This window comes from Hemitrygon akajei, chromosome 4 (assembly GCF_048418815.1).
Source record: "Hemitrygon akajei chromosome 4, sHemAka1.3, whole genome shotgun sequence".
NCBI lineage: Eukaryota > Metazoa > Chordata > Chondrichthyes > Myliobatiformes > Dasyatidae > Hemitrygon > Hemitrygon akajei.
The window spans coordinates 169835218-169848677 of NC_133127.1; the positions used below are offsets into that span (position 1 = coordinate 169835218).

Here is a 13460-nt window from a genome sequence, read left to right on the forward strand (position 1 = left end):
TTAAAGACAGTAGAAACACAAGACAAAAAAACTTGGTCATTCTGCAATTACAGAAAAATGTAATTGCAGTTTAATAAATTATATAATACTTGGATCAAAGTAATGTTCTTAAAAATATCAAGTGATATCCAACAATTCCTTTGCAATTCCCTTTCCACTTGTTACCATGTGCAGTAGATGTGATTAACTGTAGTTTCACATTTCATACACAAGGCAGCGCTACAATACTGAAGATCAGTAACAATTTCCAGATTAAATTAGAGCATTTTGATTCAAGAGTTTTAATCCTTACATGATTGTTAGATATCTCCATAAAATTAGCGCATTGTGTCAAAAATATCTGACCTTATGTGTGGGAAATGTAAACTCTGACTTATTAGTTTCTAAACAATGGAACATTACATTAACAAAAAATTAGAAAATGCAAAAAATGCTCAGCAGGTCAGGCAGCATTGGTGGCAGGAGAAACAGAGTTAACATTTCAAGGAAATCTGAAACAGTAATTCCTGTCTGACCTGCTGAGTGTTTCTACCATTTTCTGATTTTGTTTTGGATTTCCAGCATCTAAAAAGTTTTGACTTTGTAAAATTATTTAACATTTTAATTATGTAATATTTATTGATCATAGCTTAATGTTGGTTCCTGTTGCTGCAGCTTTTCCCCCGCTATATTTTTAGTAATTACCTGTTCTTTACACACCTCAGTCCAATCCCCTCACTCTACCTTTCATTTCTGCTGTGTTCAGGTCTGTCGTTTTCCTTTGTGTGGCCCTCTGTACGCAAAACTGTATCTCACTCTTTAGTGAAGATGGCAGCTAAATTATATAATTAGCAAGATTTGACTATGTAGAGCCACATTATTAGTTCAGTTACCTGTAGTTGGTTGCCCTTACAAAGTTGATGCTGTCATCCCTTTGAATTACTGCAGTTCCTCAACTGTTGGTGAATGGAGAACTGGAGTTATGGTCCATCGAGTCTGCTCCACCATTCCATCATGGCTGATTTATTATCCTTCTCAACCCCTTCTCTCTGTAGCCTTTGCTGCCCTGGCTAATGAAGATCCCAGTAGAGTGGTGTCGCAGCAACAACCTGGCACTCAACGTCAGTAGGACGTAAGAGCTGATAGTGGACTTCAGGAAGGGTAAGACGAGGAAACACGAACCAATCCTCACAGAGGGATCAGAAGTGGAAAGAGTGAGCAATTTCAAGTTCCTGGGTGTCAATATCTCTGAGGATCTAACCTGGTCCCAACATATTGACACAGCTGTAAAGAAGGCAAGACAATGGCTATGTTCATTAGGAGTTTAAGGAGGTTTGGTTTGTCACCTAATGCACTCAAAAACTTCTACAGATGTACTGTGGAGAGCATTCTGATAGATTACATCACTGTCTGGTATGAGGGGTGGGGCGGTGGGGGGGAGTCTACTGCACAGGATGGAAAGAAGCTACAGAAAATTGTAAAATTATTCAGCTCCATCTTGGGTATTAGTCTCTGTAGTATCCAAAAGATCTTCAAGGAGCGGCGCCTCAGAAAGGCAGCGTCCATTATTAAGGGCACTCATCACCCAGTTACTTCATTTTCTAAGAAGGTGGAAAAAGAGATTAAACATACAATCTTCAGCAAATACTCACTTCTGACCTGACCTGATACTGAAAGGACTGTTGTTAATGAAGTAGCTAAAAAGGAGCTAAAACCAGTTAACTGGAGGAAAGAGCTTGGATTTGTGAATTCTCGAGGAAAGTGACACAAAGCACCGAAGCATATTTTTGTTAAGAGAATGATGATAAATTTCTTTTTGATTAGTTGCATTGAGAAGTTTAATATAGTCACCGTGGAATGCTTGTCTTCACTCTACTGGCACATCACATGCATAATAAAAGTGTGTGGATCGCAAATAATTATTTTGATTTTATTATATTGATGAATATTCAGATTTCAGTTTCTAACATGAATTCAGCCCTCTGCGTTGTGAAAATAGTTCTAGTCTAAGCAAAAGATTAAATCAAGCACACTCGTAGTGTATATATAAACGTGAAGTCAAAACAGCACTTACAGAAGCGCTAAAGCAGGATGCATTAAAATGAGTAACAATTGATCAATTTAATGACTTATTATCTTGAATTGTCCTTACAAGCAATTTTACATCAATGTGTAAAGTATTATTATTCACCAGCCTTAATGACCTAGGACTGTCAATTCATTCATTCGATCTGACAGAATAGACAAGAAGAAACATGTCTGCTATAAATCAAGCTGAAATAAATGTGGCAACCCCAAATGCAAAAAAATAATTTTTTAATGTATGTTTAACATAGAATGCAATCAACTACAAATAAGAGAAAATCTGCAGATGCTGGAAATCCCAGCAACACACACAGTGCCGGAGGAACTCATCAGGCCAGGCAACATCTAGGAAAAGAGTAGAGTCGACGTTTCGGGCCGAAACCCTTCGGCAATCAACTATTGTGATTTTAGCTGATTCTTTACATAGTTAATCTGTTGGAATACAATGAAATTAGCTGTAATGTCACTAATAATTTCAATTTGCTTGTTTAAGATTAGTTGGGCTTATCAAGTTCTTTTTCATTTATGAGTGGCATTACATACTTTTCAGAGGATAACCTTGTTGAAAAATTAACTTACAGAAATATTTTAAGTGTCAAACTGTAAATGTCATAAAGCCTTCCTTTGGAAGGGTGCAAGGAAATTCCATTAATTTTTTAAAAATAAATTGATAAATATTTGTAAAGGCATTATCTTCAAGTCACGTGCTCCACCCACTGGAAATGTGTCTTAATGAGATCACATTAGTTATTATGTTTATAGTAGGCAGTTGAAATTATGACCCTCAGGTCATTTTCACTTTTGGGAAACAGCCCACAAAGTCAAGGGAACTTAATTTACTACAATCCTGTTTTGCACTTCTAATAGTCCAGTGGGCAGAACATCTGATGTGAAGATAATGCCACTTAAATGTACATTCTACCTTTATGAATATTTATCTACCTATTTAAAATAGATGAAATTAATGGATTCCCCTGCTCCCTTCTAATGGAGAATGGACATGAGGGTCATGGCATTACAATTCAACAATTAAATCCTATTCTGTCTGGGTTCCTGGAGAGCTAAGGATTTGTGAAGCCACTTACTGAATGTTTGGAAAAGCAAAAGAAAACTGAAGAGAATGTGAATTTGAAATAAAAACATAAAATATTGAAGAAAATCATGTGGATTGGTGTTAAATCGTATTCAAAAATATGTAGAACAGGAATTTCAAACGAAGTGAAACAAAACCAAAATAAAATAGAAAATGCTGAAAACATTTGAGTGGATTAATATTAAAATCATATTCAAAGGTAAGTAAAACAGGTAGCTCACATGATATGAAATAGAACAAGAGGCTAGACCCAATATTAGTGGACTGAAACCTGAGCAAAGACTTGTATCCTTTTAGCCTTGAAACCAGGCAACAAATATACAGAAACTGATATGTTACATTTAAAATTAGGCCTGGATAGTGAGAAACATAAAGGGCATGATATTGTTCACAAAAGAATATCTTTAGGACTGATACTAATATTTAGAATGGATTCCAAAATAGTAGAGAAAGGTAACATGAAATCGCTGACCAGGATGCCACAGTGTTAACTTTCAGTAGCTAAATCATGCCAGACTGAATTTTCCTCTTCATTGATAATCACCTTGTGATCCTACAATAAGTGATGTAAAGGTTAAGCTACTCAGATATGGTGACAGAATTTCAACCATACAAGCCGCATTTTGGCAATTAAGCTCATTAGTAGTTGAGTAGGAAAAGGCCATCGAATCACTCAAGCCTGCTCCACCAGTCAGCGAGGATTGACCTTATTTTAAACACCATGATTCCTTTAAACCAATCTTTGTTTTGAATGGAGTGGTCTCCTATCTATAGTCTTCTGGGACAGGGAATTCAGAAGGTTCATTCTTCTCTGAGTAAAGAAACTCCTCCTCATTTCACCCCCCCCCCCCACCCCGCTTGCCTCAAAAGCAGCTTTATCCATTCAATTGTTCACTAATCTTGATGTAGCTCATGAGTTAGTAGTAGTGCGATCACTTGGGTGGAATATAATGTTCTCGTAAGGGATTGTCTATTTATGGGTCTGCAGATGGTCCAGAATCCACACAGTCTGGGATGTTAGGATGGATTTCCTTATAGACAACACCTGTGTATGACTTAGTTTAACGTGGAGAGGCTGATGCGTGGACTGCCACCACACTGTCCTTGACAGATCGGGGTCAGGGTCACTGCTGTTGTGATGTGTCGACATCTTCTGCCAGCTCCACTGTTAAGGTCTTCCTTGGATCACTCTTTCTCTGAACCTCCCCCTTGACCTTGCTGCTATGGGTGACCCCACCAGGTGGAGATGAATAACTGTATGTCTCAGTATTAGTAACATGAAGTATCACAAGTTGTGTCACCCTCTTCCAAAATGGCAGTGTGTCTATGAACAATATAGCCTTCATATATTCTCTGACCTCTTACTTCTTCTCACCTACCTATTACTTTGTTTGCTGCCTATTTGCATAATCAATCTTCCCTTTCTTTATTGCTTGCTTTGTGGTTTTTTTGTTGTTTTTTAGAGTCTTCCCAATCTTCGTTTCCCACTACTCTTGGTGACTTTGTATGCACGAGCTTTTAGTTTGATGCCTTCTTTTATTTCCTTAGTTATCCAAGGCTTCCAAGGCTGGCTCTCCCCACCCTTACCGACCTTGCTTTTAACTGGAATATACTTTTGTTGAGCACCATGAAAATTTTCTTTGAAAGTCTTCCACTGTTCCTCAACCATCCCTCCATATCGTATGTGGTCCCTGTCTACACTAGCCAGATCGTCCCTCATCCCATTGTAGTCCCCATTGTTTAGGAATATGCATGTCTGCTACACCCTGCGTCTAGGGGTATATACTTTGACAAAGTGCAGCAGTACACCATCCAGGCGCACAATATCCTGGACTTTTACGATTTCCGGCTTGAAGGTTGGGGCCAACAGGATCTCCACTCCACTAGAGTTGGTGCTGAGGTGGCTCATGTAGACCCCTCCCTGCCATTCCAGGAGCCAAGTGGACTCATCTCCTGGGATGGTATGTGTTTCCTGCAGGAAACTCACCGCGTATCTCCCGTTCTTGAGGACCGAGAAATTGTTAAATCTGCAGAGAGGACACCTGCTGCCATTCACATTGAGACTATGTATGGTGGGTTTCATATCAGGAGGACACTAGGCCTCTGCACCAGCAACCTTCCCAGTGAGAGCGGAGCTGTCCTCATCCCTACTCTCCCCAAAAAGAGCAAGAATGCTCTTTCCTCTCCAGGCTCGAGCGGTGCCAATCCCACCTTGTGATCCGCCACCCCTCAAAGGAGTGAGGCTGCTCCCTACCCAGATGCCTAGCTAAATCCTCCCTCATCCCATTGTAGTCTCCATTGTTTAGGAATAGGCATCCCTGCAACAGACCACACCTAGGGTATACACGTTGACAAAGTGCAGCAGTAAAAATCTCAGAGGTGAGAATAAACTTTTTAATCGCCTTGACGGGAAACAATGGGGATTTCTCAGGTGGGGTGTCACACAATCAGATGGGTGTCCTTCCACCCCCTCACTACACACGGAGCCCCCATCTTCCTCCTCGTGTGTGCTAGCAGATGAGAGTGCTTCTAACCCATGCTACTCAGCAAGTACCTTGTTCCCACCTGCCAACTCCACACTTGCCTTAGCCCTACCCCTCAAGAACAAGGACTGAGGGATCGCCCCCAGGAATTTCTTGGAAACCGAAGGTTGGTGGGATCAGCATGGTGAGTACATCGTTCACCTAAGGGTCCAGGCCCTGACATCTCCAGTTCTAGGAATCCTGAGAATAAGAGGGGCTAGTTACTGCTTCATCAACCTTACCCAGTATACCCAGCTCTAAGGAGGCACTAACTATTAAGTACTGGTGGGGGGATCCAGGGTAATCTCAGATGCCTGAGCAGAGGCACCACCATCCCGTGCAATCACTCCACCCACCACAGGGCTCGAGAATATATCTGAGAGTTCAGGTTCCAGGCCGACCTCCGCCAGAATTCCCACTCCCCCACATCTACATTCTCTCCCCTCTTGGGGGAGGAGCTCCTAACCCTCTTCAGGCAGGAGGAGCACGCAGGCCAGGCCTCACACCTTTTTATTCTGGCATCTTTGACCATAAGTGTGCCCTGCCATTCAATATTCCCCCTTCCTTTTCAGTCCTGAAGAAGGGTCACATCCGAACCATCCACTATCTATTCACTTCCGCAGATGCTGCCTGGCCTGCTGAGTTCCTCCAGCATTTTGTGTGTGTTGCTGTGGATTTCCAGCATCCGCAGACTTTCCTGTGTTTAAGTCTTCATATATTTTTATCTGTAGCTATATCAAGTGTAGTGTAGTGAACTCAAATTAAGAGCCTGCGTTGTTCTTGAGATTCAAAGGCTGGGATGTGCTGCAGGTAGTTGGGACAATAATGTTCAGGTGGCAGAATTTAAGCTGTTGCTTGGAAACTTAGTTTGCAAAAAAAGATTTTTAATGTTCCCTTAGAGCAGGGATTCCCAGCCTGGGTCCACGGACCCCTTGGTTAATAGTGAGGGTCCATGACATAAAATGGTTGAGAACCCCTACTATAGAAGTAGATATACATTTACATACATTATAGAAGATTATCCATTTCCTTTCCATTAACTTAATTGAACAGAAACATCATTCTGTAATTTTTAGGGATGAGGAAGCATTCCCACTAGATTTCCCTACATTCACTAACCTCAGGAAAAGCTCAGTGTTTAAAGATATAAACTTATTCCTTTATCCCCATAGGTTTTGGATCCCATCAGACTGCACTGAAAAAGAAATTGTAATGGTTTATCTTCCTCCCTAGTTGTTTTGTCATCCAAATTCCATTACCGTGCTGGCCACTAGAAACAATTTCTGGAAATAATGATGGCATTGAACTTAAAATAATGCATTTTCCTTAGCACAGGGAAACACTGCTTCATTTATTAGAGAGAATTCTGGAGACACTCAGGACATCAAGCAGCATCAGTCGGGAGAGAAACATGAATCAATGTTTCAAGTCAAGGACTCTTCATCAGAATTGAAAACTCAAATAAAAACTTTATGTTGGAGGGAGGGAGATGAATAGAGGGAATGTCTGTGATAGGGTTTTCAATCTATCAAAGCTAGGCCCTTGTACTTTCCAACCTAACCCATCCCACTTCTCCAGTTTTAATGCAGGGGTCTTTGAAAATCTTTCTTTGTCTTCATTCAGATTGACCATTTGGGTGCATTTCTGTCTTGGAATATCAACATCTGCTCCAGTTTTCAGTTCCGGTGCCTTTTCTTCCACTACTTACTGTAGTCTTTCAGTTATTTTTCCTGTTGAACATGCTGGTTTAGAGGACAAAGATTAACACACAATTCTTCAGTGACAGTAAATCAATAGAGTTTAATAATTAAGCCATTGTTGCTACCAACTTGTATGATAAATGATGAGTGAGTTAGTGGTTGAGCGATGACAGCACTCCCTCGTCTTTGGAAAAGACATTGTTCAGTTATGTGGAGCAAGATTCATTTTGACAGAATGTGCAACAAATCAGCAGGTTCTTTGCCACACAACAGTTGCTGTTGTAGATCCTGCAGAGAGAGTGAGAGGATTATCATCATAGCTTCCAGATCATTTCTATGTTCTGGCTGTCCTTCAGTCTGTCCCGTCTGCTTGTAAATCTGTAGCTTTTTAAAATCACAAAATAATGAATCACAAACTTCAATTGGCTTTAATAAAATGTCAATTGAGTAATATTTTGCAACCTTTTTATGCTCCCAGTCTTCAAAGCAAGCTGTAAAATGTGTGAAAATAGGTGACAATTGTACAATGACAATTTAGACAATAGTAGTAACACACAAAATGCTGGAGGAGCTCAGCACGTCAGGCTGCATCCAGGGAAAAGAATGGAGTTAGTGTTTCAGGCCAAGCCCTTCATTAGGACCTTGGCATTTTGTGTGTGTTGTTTGGGATTTCCAACAACTGAAGAATCTCCTGAGTTCAGACAAAATTAGGACTTTTTGCCTTTCTTCCATGTATTACTCAATAGCCTGTAGGAATACTATGTTCAATGAGGGATTTCATTCTCTTAAAGATTAGCAGACTGTGGCTTAGCCAGGAGCAAGCAATTCAAAGGACATACATCTTTACAAATGGGTAAGTTGCTTTTCCTAAACATGACATTTAAACAAAAGCAACGTTTTTAAAAAGCAATTCGTGAAACATCAGAATTTGCACTGCCAGGGGTAATGTCTTCCAGATGAGACATGTCCCCAAGTGGATGAAAACGATCCTTGGGAGTTTACTCAGTATCCCCTAGCCAATAGTTTTCCTCACTCAGTTATTAAAAGAGATTAAATTCTCCTTGGTGCTGCAGAAGTGTTCTGTGTGAAATCTGGTAGTTCCTACATTATGGAGTGATGGCTTCTCTTTAGAATGCCCTGAAAGGAACCCAAGGTATTTTAAAATTGTAAATCATTCTATATAGTCCCTATGGGATTTCTAGTCTATAATTATTATTCAAATAATGTCATAATTTAAATGAAGGCCATATATTCAATCAAATGAAAATTTTATGTGATTAATATACCATATCATCATAATTACTGATATCCATATATAACACTGAAGCAAAAGTAGAGTAGCTAAATGGAAGCAAAATGTAATGCAAATGAAATTATGACACATCTGAACTTTATAAAGCTCATAATAGGTCCAATGATTATTGAATTTACAAGACATTCATGTGCAAATGCTGGAGGCCTGATATTAGACCAATTCATTCAACCATACCCTGACCTTACTAGCTTATTATCAAGAGCAGATGTTATTTTATAAGAATTATTTATAATCAAAATTACTTCAAATTACATCAATATTATTAGTTGTACTGATTTATCATGCAGAAGGCATTGAATCTGGCAATGTCAGCAAGTTGTATTAACTGGCACATTGAAACTGGGGATTCTCAATGATTGTGAACCGTTAGGCGAGTTAATGGGTGAAACAGGCCTTATCTCTATTTAGTTACTCAACTTGCCCGAGAACTATCTGAACATCTAATGATGAAACTTGACATTCCATCAACTAGAAATGAGAGGCTTGGCATTATCAGATGGTTAACATAAACCTTCCTTTTGTGAGAAGGACAAATTAGCAAGCAAGGTCATAAACTTCAGCATGGTTATTTGCATTTGTGAAATAATATATGAAATGCAAAGATCAATTTAAAAAAAGCATGGAACCAGGAAAAATAAAGAACAAATTATTCATTTGCAAGCTGGTTTGTTCCAACTCTCCTGTTAAAATTGGATCACCTGACATGTAATAGATGTCTGTGTTGTTTGTGCCATTCTCCGATTCCAACCTCACTCCTTCCAAATGCACTGCTCGCCACTAACCCTAAACTCACCATCAAACCTGCAGACAAGGTGAACTAACCTCTACCTTGCTGAGACCAAGCAACAACTGTCAGATACCTCGTCTTACTCACCCCTCGAACAGGATCCCACTAAGGTAGACCAGGCTAATGTCTCCCACACCGTCACTGACATTATTAACTCTGGGGATATCATAGTTCCCTCACCCCGTTTCTACCTCCTACCCAAAATCCACAAGCCTGCCTGTCCAGGTAGACCCATTGTTTCTGCTTGTTCCTGCCCCACCGAAATTACATCTGCATTCCTCGACTCAGTTTTATCCCCCCTGGTTTGTCCCTTCCTACCTTCATCCGTGGCACTTCACACACTCTAGATCTTTTCAATTATTTCAAGTTCCCTGGCCCCAGTCATCTTATTTTCACTATGGATGTCCAGTCCCTATACACCTCCATCCCCCATCAGGAAGGTCTCAAAGCTCTTCGTTTCTTTCTGTACACAAGATCCAACCAGTTCCCCTCCACCACCACTCTCCTTCGCCTGGTGGAGCTTGTCCTCACTCTTAATAATTTCTCCTTTGGCTGCTCCCACTTCCTTTAAATAAAAGGTGTAGCCATGGGTATTCACATGGGTCCCAGCTATGCCAGCCTGTTTATAGGCTTTGTGCAACAGTCTATGTTCCAGGCCTACACTGGTATCACTCCCCCACTTTTCCAACACTACATTGATGACTGCATTGGTGCTGCTTCCCACACCCAAGCAGAGCTTGTTGACTTCATCAACTTTACCTCCTACTTCCACTCCACTCTCAAATTTACCTTCTCCATTTTCAACACCTCTCTCCACTTTCTCGATCTCTCTGTCTCCATCTCTGAAGACAGCTTATCTACTCATATCTTTTGTAAACCCACTGATACTTCCCACCCTGTTACTTGTAAAAATGTCATCCCCTTCTCTCAATTCCTCCGTCTCTGGCACATCTGCTCTCAGGATGCAGCTTTTCATTCCAGAACGAAGGTGATGTCCTCCTTCTTCAAAGAAATGAGTGTCCCTTCCTCAACCATTGACACTGCCCTCACCCGCACTTCTTCCATTTTGTGCTTGTCTGCCCTCACTCCATCTTCCCGTCACCCCACCACCAGGGATAAGGTCTCTCTTGTCCTCACCTAGAACCCCACCAGCCTCCGCATGCAGCACACAATTCTCTGTAACTTCTGCCATCTCCAATGGGATTCCACCACCAAGCACATCTTTCTCTCTCCCCCCAACTTTCTACTTTCCACAGGGATCACTCCCTACGCAATTCCCTTGTTCATTCGTCCCTCACCACTAATCTCCCTCCTGGCACTTACTCTTGCAAGTGGAACAAGTGCTACACCTGCCCCTACACCTCCTCCCTCACTACCATTCAAGGCCCCAAACTCTCCTTCTAGGTGAGGTGACACTTCACCTGTGAGTCTGTTGGGGTCATTTACTGTGTTCGGTTCTCCTGGTGTGGCCTCCTGTGTCTCGGTGAGACCCAGCATAGATTGGGAGACCACTTCGCCAAACATCTACGCTCCATCTGCCAGAAGAAATGGTATCTCACAGTGGCCACCCATTTTAATCCTCTTTCCCATTCCCATTTCAATATGTCAGTCCATGACCTCTACTGCCGCGATGAGGCCACACTCAGGTTGGAGGAGCAACACCGTCCTCTTAGCCTTCAACCTGATGGCATGAACATTGATTTCTTGAACTTGCTGTAATGGCCCTCTCTCTCTTCCACCAATCCCCATTCCCCATTCCCATTTCCCTCTCTCACCTTATCTCCTTACCTGCCAATCACCTCCCTCTGGTGCTCCTCACCCTTCCCTTTCTTGCATGGTCTTCTGTCCTCTCCTATCAGATTTCCCTTCTCCAGCCCTTCCACCAATCGACATTCCAGCTCTTTACTTCACCCCTCCCTCTCTCCCGGTTTCACCTATCACCTACTACCTTGTATGTCTTCCTCCCTTCCCCCCCCCCCCCCCCACCTTCTTACTGTGAGCGCTCATCTTTTCTCCCCAGTCCTGATGAAGGGTCTTGGCCTGAAACATCGCTGCTTACTCTTTCCCGTGGATTCTGCCTGTTCCTCCGGCATTTTATGTGTGTTCCTTGGATTTCTAGCATCTGCAACTTTCTCTTGTTTGTTGATGGGCCAATGGCCCAATTCTGCTCCTTATTCTTATTATTCTGAAATTGCACATTCAAACTAAAAGCAGCTCAAATCTGGCTTAACTCTAGGAAGTCCTTTGAATCTAGAAAGTAGATGCAAGCTGTTTGACAAGTTTCACATAAGAAATGTAATACTTTTATTAAATCCTTAAAATAATGCTGAATACATAACAGTCATTTCTGTAACATAGGTCTCAACCTTGAACATGAAAAGTACTTGGAGCAACACACACAAAATGCTGGTGGAACGCAGCAGGCCAGGCAGCATCTATAGGAAGAAGTGCAGTTGACGTTTCGGGCCAAGACCCTTCGTCAGGACTAACTGGAAAGAAGAGATAGTAAGAGATTTGAAAATGGGAGGGGAGGGGGAAATCTGAAATGATAGGAGAAGACAGGAGGGGGAGAGATGAAGCTAAGAGCTAGAAAGTTGATTGGCAAAAGGGATACAGAGCTGGAGAAGGGAGAGGATCATGGGACGGGAGGCCAAGGGAGAAAGAAAGGGGGAGGGGAGCACCAGAGGAAGATGGAGAGCAGGCAAGGAGTGATTGTGAAAGAGACAGAGAGAGAAAAAAAGGGAAAAAATAATAAATAAATTAATGAATAAGGGATGGGGTAAGAAGGGGAGGGGGTATTAATGGAAGTTAGAGAAATCAATGTTCATGCCATCAGGTTGGAGGCTACCCAGCCGGTATATAAGGTGTTGTTCCTCCAACCTGAGTATGGCTTCATCTTGACAGTAGAGGAGGCCATGGATAGACATATCAGAATGGGAATGGGATGTGAAATTAAAATGTGTGGCCACTGGGAGATCCTGTGTGGATTTCTCGTGTTTGCGATGAAAAGGACTTGTATAGTTTTATACACAGCTTGTTGTTGAATACATAGGTACTATTTTCTTTCAGTTGTTTAAAATCAAGTTATCAGCATTTTAAACTCCATTGTTAATAGTTTGGTCTCCATATGGATGGAGGCTGTTTGGCCCAAGAAGTTGGTTTGGGGACTGTATTAGGAAGTACCACCTATTTAGACAGGACTACAAATTGTTGAAATTTTTATTCCATTCTTTCGCAACCTCTTTTATTCCAAGGACTTCAGACTTGATGACCAGCATATTAACTAGTATTTTATCAAACACCTTTACAGCCCATTTACCATATATCTGATTTTCTCTACTCAATTGTCCAAACAATTGTTAATTCATTCTCTGGCTATTGTTTCTTGAGGTTAAACTCATTGATCCATACTTATTGGGTTTTCACAATTTTGTGAACAGAGGTGTAACTTGTCAGTCTACCAGCAGTTCTGTAGAAATATTTGCCGAGAATAAACATGGTCATGTAGACTATGGTCGCCCTCGTCATACGACACAGCACATAATGATAATGATGATGATCAGCACCAGACCAACCCTTTATATCGGGGTTCCCAACCTTTACACGCTCTGGGCCCCTACCATTAACTGAAGACCCAAGTTGGGAACCTTACTTTAGATATTTGCTATGACATTTTTATTTGTAAATACTGCGTCACACAACGACATGATATTATGCGTTATACAGCCTGGACCAACCTCAGTGCGTCTACAGGTCTGTTGTGTTTACGGATGTGATTCAGACTTCCATAAGACACAGGGCCAGAATTAAGCCTCTCGGCCTATGGAGTCTGCTCCTCCATTCCATCATGGCTGATTTATTATCCCTCTCAACCCCATTCTCCTGCCTTCTCCCTGTAATCTTTGACATCCTGACTAACCAAGAGCCTACAACCTCTGCTTTATATGTTTTCCATAACTTGGCCTCCACAGCTGATGCA

At 41.4% G+C, this 13460-nt stretch overlaps 1 long non-coding RNA gene across 1 annotated transcript in view; it reads left to right on the forward strand.

Annotated features, from left to right (window-relative positions):
* The first annotated feature begins 688 nt into the window (after window positions 1-688).
* LOC140725970 (uncharacterized) overlaps window positions 689-13460 on the forward strand; it is a 110279-nt gene continuing 97507 nt past the window's right edge. The window contains exon 1 of the long non-coding RNA XR_012098551.1: window positions 689-1140. This is a non-coding gene — a long non-coding RNA (uncharacterized lncRNA). The remainder of the gene's footprint in view (window positions 1141-13460) is intronic.